This window comes from Pseudorca crassidens, chromosome 1, assembly GCF_039906515.1.
Source record: "Pseudorca crassidens isolate mPseCra1 chromosome 1, mPseCra1.hap1, whole genome shotgun sequence".
Classification (NCBI taxonomy): domain Eukaryota; kingdom Metazoa; phylum Chordata; class Mammalia; order Artiodactyla; family Delphinidae; genus Pseudorca; species Pseudorca crassidens.
Window position 1 is genome coordinate 70892034 of NC_090296.1, and position 20368 is coordinate 70912401.

The following is a 20368-nucleotide window of genomic DNA, read 5'->3' on the forward strand; positions in this document are numbered from 1 at the left end:
TCCACATATTGCACTGGTTCTTGCTTGTTGACTATATATTAATCTTTAGCTATCTTCAGGAAAAAAAATGGACAATTGCATTATGACCAGCAATCTTTTAAGTGGACCAAGATTAGAATTCTGCATGTGAATTATAATCTATCTATCTAGGTAACCGTCCATCCATCCGTCCATCCCAATTCAGAACAATGACTAATTGGAGTTTATCCTATTCTAAACATAAATTAAGTTTTCCCCCGATTTAGTCAAACCAAAAAAATATGTAGAAGTTAATTTATAGATATTGTCATATTGACATAAATTAAAAATAAACTGGTAAATATAGGGATGCCTAAAGAAACTATTTCTAAATTCTAATTTTTCATTTCACTAAATTAAGCATTTTAAAAATAATAAAAGTGGTCAGGAATGATGTTAATAAAGCTTCAAATTATTTTTATATATATATATATAAATATATATATAAGGTAATATTTTGATGATTTTACTCAAAACATGTGTAGAGCAATTAATGAGAAATATGAAAAAGAAGGAAATTAAAATCAAGTGTTTCATTCAGTGCAATCAGTCTTAAGACAATTAAATCAATCCTTTAGAAGTTTCCTCATGATGACTTTCTGTATTATTTTACATTGACTTTTCCTCCTGCTTCACATATAAGCAATTCAACTTTACAGAAAGGTGGGCACAGCCAGCCAACAGCTCAGAAATAGAAAACTGTTAATAACTATATTTTCAGACATAATTCACTGGTTAAACCTGGTGGGAATTGCCTTCCTCTGTGTGGACTTTTAAGGATGATGAATTACACAAAATGTGTGTTGCTTTCATTTTTTTTTTTTCTGAAGATCGTTGGATGTTCTGAGATACAGATGATGATACAGTTGGTGCTATAGATCTCTACTGAATTAATAACTCTGGATTTCATCAGCAATTTGTTGATATAGACCAACTTCCATGTCATTTTTTTTTTCTCTTTTGATTTGGAAATACAATCTTTAATGGTTGAATGAATTTCTCTCCACACATTGACTAATAGTAAATCTTTTTATATCTCATTCAGCTTTATCGTTCCCTCTGGCACTTTAGTTGGCCCGGATTTATAGAGGTCCAACAGAATGAAGTTGAAATCTCCCTTTGAAATAAAGTTCCTGGCATGAAGAAGAAGAAAAAAAATCCATAAAGAGCCTCATTCTTAGGACAGCAACTTTTATAATGCAGAACTGATCTGAATAGCTCAGTTGGCCTTGGATAACAGTTTACACTGCATTATTGGATATGAACCTTGAACCCTGAGTCTCTTCTCTTGCTTTTTCTTTCTCTTTTACAAGGACACCCACACATATTCTTGCTTGCCTTTATAAAAGAGAATTCAATCTTTAGTTAGATATAAAACAACCTCTCTATAGTGTTTTCTCTTCCTTGTATAACTCAACAAAGCAATATCCAGGAAACCAGTAAAATCACTAATCTGCTTTTAAGGATTTTAGAGTACTTTATTCATGTTCCATTTATTTTCACACATATATTTCCTTGAGTTTTAAGTATAAATGGGGAACACCAAAATTATTTAAGTAATAATATTATAAAAACTCTCACTAGTCTCTTGAAATATTATTAGTTTGTTTATTTTATATGAGTGTTGTACAATAAGAACTTCTTAAAGATGTAGGACTTCACTGTGGCTTAGCCTTTCTCTTGGATGAAATTAAAATGTAGACAATGAGCAATATGCAAAGAACACTGATTCTGAAATAAAACATGGATATAAATCCCAGCTCTGATTGTATCAATTTCCTTAGCTAATGAAGTTTTTTTTTGTTTTATACTTACTTTTTTTTTTTTTAATTTCCCAAAGGAAATCTCATCTATGACTCTAATATGTATGGAAACTACTCTTGTGTTTGGAGCTGAGCTGGTGGAGAAAGGGTACAGGGTACCTGCATTTCTGAATTCTTGACACATTTTTTATTCTTTTTAGCATATGTAACAAATTTCTCATTGCAGTAAGAGAATTCACTCTTGTTAACATAGGAGAAAGGATTTCTTAAGGCATGTAGACAGACCTTAATTGTGAAAAATGAAAAAAAAAAGACTCTAGTCTGAGATTTCAGAATCAACTCTCATCATCATACTACAGAACTGTCTCACCAAGAGCACATGACTCTGTCTCACGAAGACATTCTGAATCACAGTTCTTAACTTGTGTTTCATGAATCTCCAAAAGATTTTCGGGTACAATTCAGAGTGCCTGAGAAGTTTGTTGGGAAAAACATTTACATACCATATTTACTTTTGTTAACTTCTGCAATTATAAAAGTAGGCAATAGTATTAGTAGCACCAGTGACTTAGACAACAATTAAAATGTAGAGATATTTCATATCACTATAGTTGTAAATTTGTCCAGATACTATTTATCTTTATTATTACCTCAAGATTTGGGGAAGTAATAGATCTAGTGTTTGGTCCTGTCATTTATTTCTTTATAAAATACAAATATATTACCATATTGCAAACTTTTAAAAATATTTTGATGCTGTATTTCTGAGTTTTCTTTGTAATCATTTGCTTTCTTTTATATACATATTATTTTTAGAAGCAGCTTTTGGTTCACAGCAAAATTCAGTAGAAAATATGGAGAGTGCCCATATACTCCCTGCCCTTACACACACACTGCCTCTCCCACTTACCAGCATCCTGCATCAGAGTGGTACATTTGTTACCTATATGGAAAATCATTATCAACCAAAGACCACAGTTCATATTAGGGTTCACTCTTGGTGTTGTACATTCTATGGGTTTTGACAAATATAATGAAATGCATTCACACTTATAGTATCATACACCATAGTTTCACTGCCCTAAAACATCCTCTGTGCTCTACCTATTCATTCCTCCCTTTCGTCCTAACCTCTGGCAACCACTATCTCCATAGTTTTGCCTTTTCCAGAATATCATATAGTTGGAATCATACATTATGTAGCCTTTCCATATTGGTTTCTTTCACTTAGTAATAAGCATTTAACTTTTCTCCATGTCTTTTCATGATTTAATAGCTCATTTTTTTTTAGTACTGAATAATTGTCCACTGTCTGGATGTATATACCAGTTTATTTATAAACTCACCCTACTGAAGGACATCTTGGTCACTTCCAATTTTTGGTAATTATGATTAAGCTGTTATAAACATGTGTGTGCAGGATTTCGTTTGGACATAAGTTTTAAACTCCTTTGAGTAAATGTCACGTAGTGTGATCATATGGTAAGAGTATGTTTAACTTTGTAAGAAGCTGCCAGAGTGGCTGCTTCACTTTGCATTCCCATTAGCAATGAAGAAGAGTTCCTGTTGCTTCACGTCCTTGCCAGATTTTAGTGTATTCAATATTCTGTCTCTGCCATTCTAATAGCTGCAGAGTGGTATACCATTTATAATTCTCTAATGACATTTGATATTGAGCCTCTTCTAATATGCTTATTTATTATCTTTATATCTTCTTTGCTGAGGTGTCTGTTCAGGTATTTTGCCCAGTTTTTAAATCAGGTTGTTCATTTTCTTATTGTTGAGATTTAAGTGTTCTTTTTATATTTTGGGTAACAGTCTTTATCAGATATGTCCTTTGCAAATTTTTCTCCCAGTCTGTGGTTTGTCTTCTTACTTTCACAGTGACTTTGTCAGACAGCAGTTTTTAATTTTAATGGAGTTCAGCAATTATTTCTTTCATAGATCTTGCCTTTGGTATTGATAAATGGCAATAAAAAGTCATTGTCATATTCAAGGTCATCTAAGTTTTCTCCTGTGTTATCTTCTAGGATTTTTATAGTTTTCTGTTTTGCATTTAGGCCTATGATCATTTTGACTTAATTTTTTTTGTGAAAGGTATAAGGTCTGTGTCTGGATTCATTTTTTTTACACATGGATGTTAATTGTTCTAACACCATTTGTTGAAAAGACTATTCTCCACTGTATTACTTTTGCTGCTGTGTCAGAGCCCATTGACTATATTATCAATATTTGGGTCTATTTCTGGGCTCTTTATTTTGTCCCATTGATCTATTTGTCTATTCTTTCACCAATACCACACTGTCCTGATTACTGTACCTTTATAGTAAGTCTTTAAGTTGCGTAGTGTAAGTCACCTGACTTTGTTCTCCTTCAATATTGTGTTGGCTGTTCCGGGTCTTCTGCCTTTCCAAATAAACTTTATAATCATTTTGTTGATATCCATAAAGCAACTTACAGGGATTTTTATTGAGATTGCATGAAATTTATAGATCAATTTGGGAAGAGCTGACATCTTGATGATATTGAGTCTTCCTGACAATGAACATGGAATATCTTTTCATTTATTTAGTTCTTCTTTGATTTTTTTCATTAGTTTTGTAGTTTTCCTCATATATATCTTGTATAGATTTTGTTAGATTTATACCTAAGTATTTCACTTTTTTCAATGCTATGTAAATGGTAATATATTTTTAATTTCAAATTATACTTGTTTGTCACTGGTATACAGGAAAGTAATTGGCTTTTGTATATTAATCTAGTATCCTAAAACCTTGTTATTGTTGCTTATTAGTTCGAAGAGTTTTGTTTTGTTGTTGATTCTTGATTTTCTACATAGACAATGTAAAAAAAGACAGTTTTATTTTTTCCTTTCCCCATATATGTATGCATTATTTTCTTGTCTTGTTGCATTATCTAGGACTTCCACTATGACTATATATTTTGTATTTGAAAAAACATTATTCTGAGAAGACATCTGGGGCTTTATCAGATTTTCAGTGGTCCTTGGCAAACACATACACAGACACATTGTTAAGAACTACCATTCTAAAAAAAAGAAAATACTGCTAGAGACTGAATCACTTGCCTCTTCCAAGATCCCAGCCAGCAAGATGGAAGATACAATTTCTCTTTAAAATTAAATTTTTTGGTTAGGGCAACTGATTAAATTTAAACCATGTAAGCACTGCCTTACAAAGGAAAAAATAAGACTTGTAGGACTCTTTTGCTTGTTTGTTTTCATTTTGTTTTAGGTGTGTGATTCCCAAACTGTGTACTGAATCATCTGAAGACACTAGTAAACTTAGAATGATACCTCTTAATATTTCTTAAATTCTAGGGAAACTTGGTGATGCTCAACGCCTATCAGTCATCGTAGGAACACTAACTCCAGATAGTACACAATTTCAACATTAGATCACACTGCTTTCCTTTTGTTGACATCGTATCTTTTTAAAGTTGGATTTTTGGAGGTAGTTGTAAGAAAAAGCAAGTAATAAGCAAACGGCAATGTTAAAAAGAAAACAGCAGTGGTGGTAAATAATCTAAGCTTTAAGAAATTGTGTAGTGCCAATAGACACACACATCATCTCAGTGAGTAATTGTGGTTATTTAAACATTAAATTAAAATATTATTTATCTTTTCATTTTATGTGTATTATTTTATCAAGCAGCTACTAAATTGTTAGGACATAAATACTTAATATGTTGTCTATACCTGTCTTCTTAATAAATGGAACTTTAAAGATTATGATTATCTATTCATCTATCTATCTATCTATCTTTCTATTATCTTTATTTATTGCCTAGGAGCACTGTGAAAAATTCCTGAGACAGTAATGTCACTGCAAACTGAGAAATTTCAGGTATCTCTGCATTAGGTTTTACATTGGAAAAGTATAATTGGCACTATGGAAAATGATTACAAATTGGAAAAGTAATACAAGAGCTTCAGGTAGCATATATTCTTTATAGGTGACATAACTTCATTTAAGTAATTTCCATGAAATAGTGGGGTATGCATGATATAATTGTAAAACTTTGGGTTTTCTAATTATATAAGTAACTAAATTTTACTAAGGTGTCATTACATTGTAGAGAAAATTTTTTGGAGGCAGTGAAGTTTGAAGGGTGAAGATTTAATAGTAAGAAAAATAGCTAGTTGCCTACTGCCATTATTGATTTGAAAAATTAAGAGAAGGCAAACTAAGGAAGTTTGGTAGGTGTTTAAATGAAGGACAGATGAGATATTTTAAACTGAATGACAAAGATTGACTTGATGTAGGGAATGAAGGGAAAAATGAATGGCCCATATTTCTAGCTTTAATACCTGGGTCATTAATAATACGATCAACTGAGTTGCCAACACAACTTGGTATGGGAGAATTTCTGACTTAAAACTTTAAAATTATAAATTTAAAATTCCTGAGGACACACATTTGGAGATATCCTGTTGCTAGTAAGTGAAATTAACAGTTGGTAAAAACCTGAATGTAAATGAGGAAGTGGAAGCAGATACCGAAAAAAATGTGGTATTCCAACAATAAGAGATAAAAAGCAGCAGCTAAAAAGACTGGAACTGTTTGGAGAAGGATGTAGAACAACTGTAAATAATATCATGGAAACCAAGGGGGAGGAATTTTACAGATGGAACATGCCTTCCTTATTAATTTGTTATATAGATTTTTATTTTATTTCCACAAAATGGCCATATTATTCACTGGATCTCTTTATTTCTAATGAATCTAACATGGCAGAAGATCATATAAAGTAGAATTGAACAAGTTTTTAAATGAGGTTGACTCCTGGCTCCACAGTTCATCTGGTATGAGACATGCGCAAGGCACTTACATATCTGAAGACATGTAAAATTAAAATAATAGCATTTACTTCCTAAGGTTGTAAAAGCATTAGAAATCCTATATACAAGAAGTTAGAAAAGTGCTTGGCACGTACCATTGTAAAGATTTAACAGTATGTAAATTATTCTATTTTGCATCCAATACGTTAGGAAATTCCAGTTAATATATACTTTTCGTTTTCATATAATTATTTTCAAAATTAATATTAATTTCTCTTTTGCTAAGATTTTGTTCTCCATAGTCCTTCATCCATGGGTTCTAGTTAATACCTTAATCACCCAGAGTAAGCTACTGTTTTCTTATTATTGTAAACAGTATGTGATACCACACTACATCTCCTTAATTTACTTCTCGAGAATAATCTCTATAATTACATGTTTTAATAGCTTTATGATTTTATTTTAGTCAAAGTTTCTTAGATCTTTTGTTTTACTAGCTAATATTTTCCCCTCCACCAAGTTCTTTCTTTTAAATTTTCTTCACTTTGAATTCAAATTGACCAACATACGAATGTACTGTATGCAGAATTATTATTCTAATCACTCATTTTCTTAATATTTCCTTTAATAGCCATTTCACATATTAAACCTCATATGTTAAAATTTAAAACTTCATTCCTTTCCGTAAGCTTGCTATTGCTCCCAGTAGCAGATCTACATTTTCCCAGGCACCTAAATTCCCAATCTCAGTGACCATGCCGCAACTTCTGCTCTTTGTTCCATTGTAACTAATTTATCACCATGTCTTACTATTTTCTCTGCCACACTTCTAGTTTAAGCCTGTTAATATGAAAAAACACCACCACAAATGAAGGTGCTAAATTATCTCAAATAGTACTATAATTTAGCTATATCTTTTACTTACTTTATGAGGACAAAAAAGCGGACTTTATAGAGTGATAGAGTTGTGAAATATTTAGAAACACTATGCACCACTGAAGTAAATACTGACAGTGGTGTGTGTGTTTTTATTAGTACTTGTTTATTTGCTTTTTATTCCTGGGAAAATATTAATTATGAGGTTCATTTTCCTCAAGTATAAAAATGGAGATAATACTACTCACACAATTATTGTGATGATAAAATGGGGAAAAAGTGAAGAATGACTAGTGTACAACAGACCATCCCATTTGCTTCCAGAAGGAAAGGTACAATCTGTTTTGCAGCTAAAATCCTCAAATCTTCTGAAACAATTTTATTTTTTTGGTAAATACTATCTGAGCCAAGCTGGGTGTATTTTCAAATATGGATTTCAGAGATGTGGGATTGAGGTGAGAAATGGCAATGGGAGGCCTCCAAATCAGTCCTACGTATACAGATCATCAAACCACCACTTCCTGAAGCTTGTGATTCCTTCCAATTATTTGCTACTGTAAAGGTTGTGTGGCATGGAAATCACATGGTATGTGGATGACTGAGAGTGTCTAACACAGCAGCCATCTATATTATTTCTAACTATTTATCCAAGAGATGTCCCCTTAATAATGGCACCAGGATTATTATTCTCCCTTTTCTCTGGAATGTCAAAGTGGATAAGCCAATATCTTCCAAGTTCTCTAAAATTATTAAACATTTTTCTAGTCATATCCTTCACCTTAAGATTAAAGAGAACACACATATTTGAAAATAGTATTAATATTTTAGTAATTTAAAACCTTTATCTCAATCCAAATTGATTATGGAAATTTACAATTAACAGACAAGAAATGAAAAGGATTTAGGCAATTTCCGACTTTCTGACAGCTCATTCTAAATTGACCCCAAATTGTTGGTTTTTTTAACATATGTTTATCACTTTTAAACGTGTTAATTGTGTTGCAAGCACTGCAGCTGGGATTAATTTAGGGAGTTTGAATTGCCTTCTCTTCAGCTGGTGAACACTGAAGCAAAACTGTGAAATAAGCTTTGCTAAAAGAATTAGATAGTTTCAGTGTTAATTATTCAACCCTTTCCTTCAGAATTCTTTCTAAGAAGTCTAGTCCTAAATTATAAAAGGAATTGTATTTTTCTCATACTATGATCAGGAGTATGACATCTGGTTGTTTATGATGCTGGTTTTATGGGTATCCTTCTCCTAGTTTAATGTCTAAAACTTGCAAGTATTTTGAGACAGTGCATTCCAGTAACAAAGTGACACAACAGAAAACCATCTATTATTTAAACATGACCAAAAAATAAAAAAATAAAAAGATGGGTCATTTACTTGTTTCTTTATTTATTAAAGACTTTTTTTATGTTCCTTTATCTCTACCCATAAGAGACACTATTCTGGAAATCATTACTTTAAAGCCTCAATCCTCTTCTTTTCACTCTGTTCCTATATATGTCTATGGATGTATAAAAAGCATGACATTCTTGTTCCCCAAGCATAGATAAATGTAATGAACAGGATCAATTAATATTCTCTCTCTCTGTTTATATCTATCTATCTGTATATATACACACACATACATATATGTATATACATACATATATATGATACATATTTGTGTATGCACTTCTTTGAGTATTAAAATATAAATAGAGAAAAAGTAGAGGGTAAGGGTGGGCTCTTAAAGTATTACCCTCTTTGAGTTAGAAATTGACCTCACAAATATTCTCTCTTGAAATTAAGTATTAATTACCCAGAGGAAAAATACTCTACAAATACATCATTAGGTCTGGTTTAATCTCTTATTAGCACCGACCACAGTCAATAACTTAATTATTTGAAATTGAAGAAAAATACCTAATTTACAAGATAGTTTAATGGTACAGTATACAAAACCTGCTTTGCCGATAGCTTCAGCATAGATTCTTAATAAATGCCTACTATTTTATATGTATATTTCTTTAATTTTTGCTGAGAAAAATTTCAAACATACACCCAAGAAGAGACATTAGCATAATAAACCATAATAAATCACCCATCTTCAAAATTTACCAATTCAGCCAACCACTTTTAAACTATAGGTGTCCTTTCCATCTCTTCTTTTTCCTTACAAGTTTTTTGTTGAAGATGAGTCCTTCACCATGTGGTTCTCTACAATCTGTATTTTGCTGGTGGCGTAAGTATGATGTTATTTAATATGTTTTTTCATCCCACTAATTTCCTGTAAACTGAAAGCTATAACAGGAGACTTGATATAAATATACATTTTTTAAATATCTGACTCCCTGTAGCTATGTGGTTTATGTGTTTTTATTCCACCAATCCTGTTTCTCCATTTGTTTGAGTGGTTTATTTCTAAAGTCTTCAAAATTGCAGATTCAAATGATCCACAAATCAAGGGGAGATGTATAGCCTTTCATCAGAAATGTTTGACTCTTTTCTGAATTTAAAGTTCTATTTAGGATTCAGTCTTGAGCTGGAATAGAATCTCAATGGCTAGCTGATTAATTAGTGGGCTTTTCTATGATCATTTGTAATAACTTAGTGATTCAACAAATAAGTATTGTTTTATATATGCCTGCCATTGTTTTAATTGGTGGAGTTTTTTAAATGAACGTACAGTGAAAGTTCCAGGACCTTACATTCCAGTGATACTCATGAACTATCTTGAAATATCTGTCACTACTCACCAGAGGGAAAAAATTGCTATATGAACTTGCCTAAGTGAGAAGCAGTTAATTGGAAATCATATGGGCAAACTCTAGATTCTAGCCTTAGCAATGTTCAATTTGGAGTTTGTATGGTAAATGTCTGATCTAAATATATTTGTTTCTCCTGATCAGTAAATCTGTCTACATTTAGGCAAGAATCAACTTCTGAGGACCAGCTTTTGGCTTTGTTGATTAACTCAATTGAATCTCTGTACTCATTATTTTATACCCGTCTTTCTAGTTTTATGAGTTTGACTTCTTTCCCACTTTTTTATTATAGTAAAATGCACATAACATAAAATTGTAAACATAATTTTTACTTTATTTAATTTTTTTCAGCTTTATTGAGGTATAATTGACAAATAACGTTGTAATATATTTAAAGTGTACAATGTGAATATTTGATATATGTATACATTGTGAAGAGGTTTCTGCCATCAAGTTAATTAATACATCCATCACCTCACATAGTTACCATTTATCTATTTATTTGTTTATTTATTTATGTTGAGAATGCTTAAGATCTATTCTCTTAGCAAATTTCTGTTATGCAATACAGTATGATACAAGAAATTGTCACATGTTGACTATGAGGAAGTCATTCTGGCTTAAATATTATTTAATTTAAACTTTATGCTAGCGAGAATAGCCTGTTTGTGGCCTATTAAACATACATTGTACAGCTGCTTTAACCATTAAAGAAAGGAGTGCATTTAAAAATCAAAATGGAGTACCTGTGGTTCAGGAATCCAAAATGGAACTGGATGGCTATTGTGGATGTGGTTTCAGACACATTCCTGCATCACTGAGAACTTGAATTTTCTGAACTGTATCAGACTCAAGGATAGCACCAGTAGTTCTCAAAACAATACCTACTAGCTGCTTCCAGCTGCAACCTTATGGTCTCAAGGTCTCCCCTTGTAACTATATAAACATTTTGGACCTCAACCAATTCTTGTTTAACAAGCACCCTTACTTCTTGCCAGCACCAATCCTAATTCTTGACAATTTATGAAATTTTGCAGATACATATACATATATAATTTTCTTTATCAATTCATATATATGAATCTATATGTATAATTTTCTTTATCAATTCATCCATCAGTGGACAGTTAGGTGGCTTCCATACCTTATTACTGTGAATAATGATGCAATAAACACGGGAATGCTGGTTAGTCTTCCAAATACTGATTTTATTTCCTTCAAATATGTAAAACCAGAAATGGGATTGCTGGACCATATGGTTGTTCTATTTTTTATCTTCTTGAGGGACTTCCATACGGTTTTCCATAGTGGCTGTGCAGTTTATATTCCTACCAACAGTGTACAAAATTTCCCTTTTCTCCACATCCCGGCCAGTATTTTTTATCTCTTGTATTTTTGATGACAGACTTTCTAAGAAGTATGAGGGGATACCTCATTGTGGTTTTTTTGTTTGTTTGTTTGTTTTGTTTTTTGTTTGCGGTACGCGGGCCTCTCACTGCTGTGGCCTCTCCCGTTGCGGAGCACAGTCTCCGGACGCGCAGGCTCAGCGGCCATGGCTCATGGGCCCAGCCGCTCCGTGGCATGTGGGATCTTCCCCGACCGGGGCACGAACCCGTGTCCCCTGCATCAGCAGGCGGACTCTCAACCACTGCGCCACCAGGGAAGCCCCCTCATTGTGGTTTTGATTCTCATTTCTCTGATGATTAGTCATGTTGAGCATCTTCTGATATACCTATTTACCATTTGTATGTCTTCTTTAGCAAAATGTTTATTCAGATTACCTGCCTATTTTTGAAGCAAAATGTTTGGGTTTTTTTTTTTTTTTTGGCTATTAGTATGATTTTCTTATACATATTGGACATTAATCCCTTATTAGATATGTGGTTTGCAAATATTTTCTCCCATTCCATAGGCTGCCCTTTATTTTGTTGATGGTTTCTTTGTTGTGCATAAGTTTTTCAGTTTGATGTAGCCCCACTTGGGTTTTTGTTTATTCGTTTGCTGCTTTTGGTGTCAAAACCAAAATAAATCATTGCTAAAACCTATGCCAAGGAGCTTGTCTCCTATGTTTTCTTTTAGGAATTTTATGGTTTCAAGTCTTATGTTTAAGTCTTTATTTCATTTCGAGTTGATTTCATACGTTATACTTTTCAAAGTTCAATTCCATACTTTACTTGTGGATGTTCAGTTTTATCAACACCATTTATTGAAGAGACTATTCTTTCCCCAATGTGTATTCTTTGTGCCTTTGTCAAAAATTAATTGACCATATATGCATGGCTTTATTTCTGAAATCAGAAAGTTCTTTGTTCTTCTTACTCCAGCTTTGTTCTTACTCAAGATTGATTTAGCTATTCAAGGTCTTTGTGGGTACATAAGAACATTAAGATTTCTTTTTCCATTTCTGTGAAAAATGCCATTGGAATTTTTATAGAGATTGCACTGAATTTTTATATAACCCTGAGTAATATGGACATCTCAACACTATAATTCTTCCAATCCATGAATACAGAATATCTTTCCCCTTATTTGTGTCCTCTTCAATTTCTTTCATCAACATCTTACAGCTTTCAGTGTACAGATATTTAACCTACTTGGTTAAATTTATGCCTAAGTATTTAATTCGTTTTAATGCTATTGTAAATGGGATTGTTTTCTTAATTTCTCTTTCCAAAAATTTGTTTTTAGTGTATAGAAACACAACTGATTTTTGTAGATTGATTACATATCCTGCAACTTTACTGAATTTGTTTATTAGTTCTAACAGTCTTTTGGTGGAGTTTTTAGGGTTTTTTACGGGTAGAATGATGTCATCTGCAAACAGTTTTACTTCTTTCTTTCCAACTTGGATACTTTTATATCTTTTTCTTGCATAATTGCTCTAAATGAGATTTTCAGCTTTACACAATTGAGTATGATGTTAGATGTGGGTTTGTCATATATGGCCTTTATTATGTTGAAGTACATTCCATCTATACCTTACCTATTGAGTTTTCATCATGAAAGGATGTTGAATTTTGTCAAATGCTTTTTCTGCATTGATTGAAATGATGGTATAATTTTTATTCTTCATTTTGTTAACATGATACATCACATTTTACTGACTTGTAGATGCAAACCATCCTTGACCAGAAAACAACAGAATCCAATTACTGATGGCATGTAAAAATCCGTCATACTAAGCCATCCCTACCATGGTAAAAAGACAAATTATTGCACCTTTCATTTCTTGTCACTAAGAAAATGTGGCAGCTCTTGGTAGGCTTACTTAAAGTTTAGACACATCACATATCACATTTGAAAATTACAGTTTTACCGATTTATTATATAAGTCTGATGATAGTTTTGATTGGGGTTCAGAATAAGAGAATACTCTGTATTAGATTCAAACTGCAGTACAAGTGGTTCTGCCTCTTGTCACATATAGCCTATTACATATCACGGTGCTTATAGTATTGACAGTAGGTTGAGTCACTCTTTAGAGTTCTTGACAAATCCAGATAAAGGAAGCACAGTGCAGACTCCTAGGGCACCTTAGTAAGTCCATGCTTTCTACAGCAGAAAACTACTCATTGTACAAAAGGCAGCTCTTGGTATACTACTGTGCCCTAGTAGAAACTACATGCCTGATCATAGGACATCAAGTGGCTATATTACCAGAGCATCCTAGCATACACAACTTATTATCCAATCTGCCAAGTCTTAAGGTCCAATATGCATAGTGGCAATTTATCATATAATTGCAATGGTGCATTCAGGAGAGAGCTCAAACAGGTTTAGAGGACAGAAATGAGTTACAAGAATAGATGGCCTAGATTCGTATGACTGTTGCACCAAATTATCTCCCTCAGTTCATATCTACAGACTTGAGTGGGGTGAGGTGTTTCTATTTAACCAAGTGATAGATAAGGAAAAATTCTAGACCTGGTTCAAATAGGATGTGGAGGGAAATCCAACTACAATAAAAACAGGAAAAAATGAATAATTGTATTATAAATAATAACATAAAAACTGAATGAGGTGGAAGAGAAAAGAATTAACCTCAGGAAAGTTGGAAGACAGTGATTTGGCCATCTTTATCTAAGATGAAAGACAAAAGGCTATACACAAATATTGTACTCTAGTTAGCAAATTCGTTTTTCATGAAGGTATAGGTTAGCAATTCTGAAACTACTTTATGTGTATTCTAGGACTCAGCACATAAGTAAATATAATATTCAAAAGAAGATGTGACTTCTTACTAGCAGAGAAAGGAGCTACAAATAGAGAAAGAAAAAAAGACTAGAATGAACCCTATAGTGTTGGATTAGAACTGGAGATCAGTATGAATTAATGGTTTTATGCACAAACACACACACAAAAGCACACAAACAGATAGGTAGATGTAGAAATCTCCTTCTCTCCATATGTATGTGTGTTAGTGTGCATGTGTATGCGTGTGTGTGTGTGTGTGTGTGTGTGTGTGTGTGTGTATGAGACAATAAATATATTATATACTGGGAGCTTTCAAATAGAATTTTAATTACCAAACAGAGAAAAATTATGGAAATAGAAAATTGCAGCAATTCCTAGGGCCAATGTGGTAATGGAAGAAGGGGTTGGGTCCTAGGTCCTAGGTCAAATTGGGTAAGAACCTGCATAAGATGAATCCACTTTCCACTGTTTCTATTCTCTCTAACATTAGTAGCTTTTTTAGATCCCAGACACCTTTGTAATAAAAAAAGGGGAAAAGATTAAAAGATAGAGTATGCAAAAACCTTGCTTGCTCTGAAGCTGTTTAAATCTGATAAGCTTAGCAAAAGTAGGTTCACCCAGTACAGCTAACTTTCCCATAGTTCACTACAGTAGGACTTCATGACAAAGGATAAATTGTTTCCCCTTTGTATCAATGTTTGGAACTTTACCATCTTTGGATAGTTCATGAGGAGAAGTGATTGCTTTATGGGTGGTTTGCTACCCCAATATATGCTAATTTATAATATCTGGTATTCTTAGGTAGTTATTTTAAAGCCACCTAGACTCTAGGTCCTAGAGTATATCAATACATCAGTACATTTTTCCAGGCTGCATTGTTATCACTAATATTGTTGATTAATGTTTAGCAATAGGATATTTCCAAAAAGCAGAATTGCATAGCTAATTGTCTCTATCAAAGTCTTTCTCTTTTTCTATTTGCTTTTCATGGTCTATTCATTATATTTTATTCTGATATATTTTTTATGGTTGTTAAAGACCATTAGCTCTGGGATCAAGTAGATGTGGATTTGAATCCTAGAGTTTCCACTTATTTGATGTCCTAAGTTATTTGAAGGAAAGAATTATTTCTTTTATTGTAATGACCAATGTGAAAAAGGGAGAATGATTTATATTATTTCTATAACTGCTTTCAAATAAGAGCTAATATTTACTGAAATGTACTATATGACATATATTTCCATAATAATTTTAATATAAAATTTTCCTGAATAATCCTCAAAATAACTCTACCCTAAGTACTATTTTCAACCTCATTTAGCAGAAGAAACTGATTATTAGAAATTGACATAACTTACTCAATGCCACATGTCTTAAAACTGTAATGGAATGTAGTTATGATTGTATATCAGGGCCAAAAATGTATGTCCATATTTATTCATCTATTAATGCATTTATTCACTCAGAAAGAATATTATGTGTTAAAGCTGTGCTACAGGCCTTCCACAGATACATATCACTTGGTTTTGTAAGAGTATTCACCCTAATAATAAACAACAAAATTTGCAACAATATAAACATAACATTATGAATTTGTGCAAAGGAGAACAGATAAGAAACACTGTAAATGAATATCCTCTTCCTCATTCTTCAAATTTCAAATAACTCAGTGGCTAAGTTAAAGCTTTTTTTATTTTTCAGTTTCAATGAAAAGTATTACATGATTCCTTAAAAAATCAAATCAAATAGCAAATTCAGGCCATGACTTAAAACATACATATACATATATATATATGCACACACATATATATATATATACATGTATATGTATGTATTTGTTATAATCCTTCTTTCATGCTTCAAGCTTTGCAAATTCAGTTTTAAAAATTAGGTGATTAAAAAGAAAGTTAATAGCTGACACTGTCACAAAAGCAGAAAGGTCAAGATGACATTCGTTACAAATCTGAAACAAATTTGAATACTGTGTATTCTCAGGATTACCAAAAAGTTGTTATTTCACTCATGCTTGTATATCTGAGAGAATATATTACTATCATATGTCCTCTGTAATTTGGCTATTGATGAGGCCACAGATTTTATGCATTTATAATGAAATGGAGAGATTACTTGCACAAGAACTAAGTCAGCAGATTGTTCTATTGAGGGATAATGACCCACAAGGAAAATATATCTATCAAAGAACACACAAAATAAGAAACTTTTTAACATTTTAGTGTATGCTCATGAACAAATGAGGAAGATACTGAATAGAGAAAATTCACGTTTATCTTGAAAAAAGAATATTTTAAAGTAGATTTTTAACCTTATAGTATGAGCAGCTAATTAAAGAAAATAATATGAATTATGGTGAAAGGATAAAATAAAATAGGTAGACTACTAAAAAAAGAAATAGAAGGTAGAAATAGACAATGACAAATAAGGGAAAGAAAAAGACAAGAAAATGACAGTAAAAAACACAAGAAGTAATTTTAAATATAGATTGAAATAAAGATATATATGGGGAGAAGAATCAAAATGAAAGAAATAAAGAGTTGCCTATGTTTTCAAAATTTTATGGTATTAGTAAATTCCCCATAAAACTTCATAGATGTTTCTTAATATAATTACTTCATATCATTTCACTATATGAAACTAAATGTTTCATTAGTTATTACACAGTTCTTCAAATATTTTTATCTAAAAACATTGGCAAATATAATCTGAATGTCTCACCCATAGAATCTGGTATTTTATACATTTATATAATTTACACTACAATGATAAATTGATTACAGATTTGAGTAGATTCTAATGCTTTCTATTGTAGAAGCAACATAAAATGAATACAAAGTTTCAGTTGTATATAAAAGCCACTAGATGAGTCAAAATCTATTTTCTCATTGCCTGAGAGTGGAGAAGGGGTAGACTGCCCGGATAACATCTACAAGCCCCGATGGTACATGGCGCTTGTGTGTGGGCACGACCTCCTTAGGATTTATGGCACCTTGGGAATAAAAAACGTGTTTTCCGGGCTAGTGTCTCCTGTGTCGTTCCTTATCTTATGTCTATCATTCTCTATCCCCAGACCTGGTAGACTATCGGGGTACACACCATGGAGACCAATGGTTTAAAATCGTAAGAAGCAGGAAAAAGGAAAAGAACATTTCATCCCCATCCCCCACTAAGATACCAGGAGAGATCTCCAAGCTCCCAGATAAATGTAAAACTCCAAGCCAAGTCAACTGTCAGGCTAAGAGCTTGTTTTTGAGATCAGAAGGCCTACCAGTCCTCTCAAGAACCAGAGCCACCACTCCTCTCCTGGGTTAGGTGCCAACCTCAGCTCCTCCAGGTCAACTGGGATGCCCTGGAACAAGAGGCAGATGCCTATGTACAGGCCCATGATGGAACACAAAAAATTTATCTAATAAACACTCAAAGAATAAAAACAGTCACGAGCAGACAGGAGACTAAAAGAAAAACTAGAAATTTTACCCACCTAGAAATAAAAGCCATTTAAAAAATGTTTGTTCAAAGAGACAGTGAGAATGGTACTGATATGTGAGACAAGGGAGTTAATTGTGCTGTCCCAAGAAAGACTGCTATAGCTGTCTGAATGCAAATCACAGTCCCTGGGGGTGGACTGAGAAGCCTTGGAAGGAGAACCTATGACCTATAAGACAGGCCACTGGCCCCGTTCCCACTGCCTACCACCACCTTTTCCTGTAGCCACCTAGGACTGCACTGTGACCTGTCGGACAAAAACAGAAACTAAAAACCATGGCTTCAGGTGGTGAGAAGGGATGGGAGGGGAGGGGAGGGGAGGGGAGGGAGGGAGGGAAGGAGGGAGGAAGACACGAAGGAAGGGGGGAAGGAAGAAAGATGGAGGGAGGGAGGGGGAGAGAGAGAGAGAGAGAGAAAGAAAGGAAGGAAGGATGAATTTTAAAAAATACCTAGATTCACGGGGAGAAAATAGAAGTAAATATATAAATAATATATAACATATGTAATATATATAACAATATTATATATGATATATAATCATATATTGTATATTATATATATAACTAAATAAAAACAAAGGTCTATAATTTGACCCAACTGGAAATTCAAAATTTTCTAAAAGAATTTATATAACAAAAAATAAATAAAAGGGGTGCAAATGCTGATTGGCTTTTGTGCCTCTGCAACATAAGTTCTAAATTAACTTTGACATCTTCTAAAATGCACCAATTGATGAAGTTTCGTGGACTTAATAAATACTGGGGCTCAAATTACATTTATACCAGTGTATCCCATTAAATTTAAACATTGTACTCCTTATAATCTTAGGAAAGTAGCTCAATATAAAATAGAGAAAAATAGGGATGTATCACCATAGTCATAGTACCCATTGCCCTGAAATAACCCATAGTTGGCATAGACACTCAAGCACAATGAGTAGTAAATTCAAATTAATTTAAGACTTTGACATTCACAAACTGGCTTGATAAAATGGAGCCCCATGGATCTCTAGTTAAAATAGTTAACATGTCCCACTTTAAGTTAAATAAGGTAAAATATGGCTTCAAGTATTGAAACTTATTATGCCACATCTAATTAATAAGGAGGTGATTATCCCCACTGCTTCCCCATTTGACAACCCAATTTTGCCTGTTTTTAAACATGGAAAGAATACAAGGCGCCTCATGGTGGACTACTAAATGATGTCCTATTCATTAAATCCTCTACACCCAATACCAAATATTATTAAAATTACCTACTCTATCCAGATGATAACTGGCAAATGTTTCACTATTATACATTTGGCTAATATGTTCTTTCCAGTGCCTCTTTCAATAGCTTCTCAGTTGCAGTTTATCTTCACCTCCAAAGGACAGAGTACATCTTTTCCAGGCTATCTACAGAATACCTCAACAGCATTGCCATTACGCACTATCTCTGAAGACAAGATATTATTTGTATCCACCTTTCTCCAAAAGTACAGGTATTGCATTAAATTGATGACCCCCCCTCCTCCAAGGAGATTTGTTTGACATACTCATTAAGGACATAAAAATTCAATATGGTGTAGTCCTTTTTGGGTTCTGGTGGCAACGTATTCCTCATTTACAAATTTTACTTAATCTCAGTAATGCTGTTACTTACAAATCAGTCTACCTTAAATGAGGGCCCCCCAACAAAGGCCCCCCAGTGTAAAAATTAAAATCAAGAGACACTCCTGTGGGCTTCCCTGGTGGCGCAGTGGTTGAGAGTCCATCTGCCAATGCAGGGGACACAGGTTCGTGCCCCGGTCTGGGAAGATCCCACATGCCGCGGAGCGGCTAGGCCCGTGAGCCATGGCCGCTGAGCCTGTGCGTCCGGAGCCTGCGCTCCACAACGGGAGAGGTCACAACAGTGAAAGGCCCGCGTACCGCAAAAAAAAAAAAAAAAAAAAAAGAGACACTCCTTTTATTGTTCTCAGAGTCTTCTTCACTGTAGAGGTTTTCACAACCTCCTTTCATGCATCCTGGAGACACTGGACACATCTATAATGGCCATAAATTGCCCAAGGGTTTCAGATGCAAGATTCTGCTTCTCTCAGCCTTATGCTATACACCATTAAGAACAAAACAAAACAACAACAACAAAAATCTTGCTGGCTGCATCCTAGGCTTTCTTGGAAACAGGCTCTCACAGACCTTGAGCCTGTGACTCTCTATACCCAGACGCTCATTATACCTTGGATCATGGAAACAATATCCCACAGCTCAGTGTGACTACTGAAGCCCAATTAATATAGAATGGAGATAAACCTAGGTCCTCTGGTATATTCCACCTATAGGAGAAGGTGGACTCTGTGTCCTCAGTCTTTTGCCAGATGCCATGGTGCTAGAGGAGATTACCCCTTCCGGGAGCCTTTGGCTATCTAAGAGCCCCTTGTGATTAGACGAGTAAACAAATGGGATTTCACAGTCTGTACTGA